This window comes from Orycteropus afer, unplaced genomic scaffold, assembly GCF_000298275.1.
Source record: "Orycteropus afer afer isolate SDZICR_OR568_19922 unplaced genomic scaffold, OryAfe1.0 scaffold00016, whole genome shotgun sequence".
NCBI classification, from domain to species: Eukaryota; Metazoa; Chordata; class Mammalia; order Tubulidentata; family Orycteropodidae; genus Orycteropus; species Orycteropus afer.
In genome coordinates, this window is record NW_006921603.1 from 19,432,426 (window position 1) to 19,433,313 (window position 888).

The window sequence follows — 888 nt, forward strand, 5'->3', positions numbered from 1 at the left end:
GACAGTGGTGCACACAAAACAAAAGACAAGTCCCGAGGACCTCTCTGATGTCTGGTCTTCCGCCCTTCTTACGAAGGTTTCACTGGGTCTTTGGCTTTGGCTCCGGAGTTTGTCTCCATATAAACCCCAGAGTGGAGGGCTAAGCCACACCATTATGCCAATCCAACCTCACATAGAATGCAACTTCAGGCCCATTCAAATTCCATGACTTTTCATCTTGGAACTTCACGTATATCATTCACACTAAACAGGCACACAGACAGACACGAACCCCAACGAAACCAAATGTGAACTCTCTACTAGAGCTGCTAGAGGGACTCGAACCCTCTACCCTACCTAATCCGGCCAAAGGGGACTAGAACCCCCGAAGAGGCCGAAGGGGATTCTAACCCCAAAGATTTTAGGCTAGGGAAATTGAGAGGGGTTGAGGAGTCTTTAGGGGGGTTTGGATAGGAGTTTCGTGTGTTAGGAGAATTTGGATGGTATTGTAAGTAGAGCAGAGAAAGAGAGAGAGAGAGACATGGGAGTGCAGGTAAAAGAAAGTTTGGATGTAGGGAGCCTCGAGCCATTTGTCTATGAGGTTACAGAAATTATCAAGATCAGTGAGAATGTTAAAATTGAAAGTTCCTTGCTCAGACTGTCGAGAATTATTATTGGGGCCAAACAGTATTGCAATAGAAAATTAGGCGTTTAGAACGTTAAGTCCTGAGCCAGCCCCAGGGCATAGAGATTGAATAAGAGATACCCCAGGGGAGTAGTTGAGTCTGGTTTGGAGTTCTGGTTACCTATGATCCGTTAAGTCCCAAGGGAAAGATTCTGTCAAAGGACCAGCATCCCAGCTGCTTTTGGCAGAATCCCGGAACCGGAGACTGGAAGAAAACAGTGGAC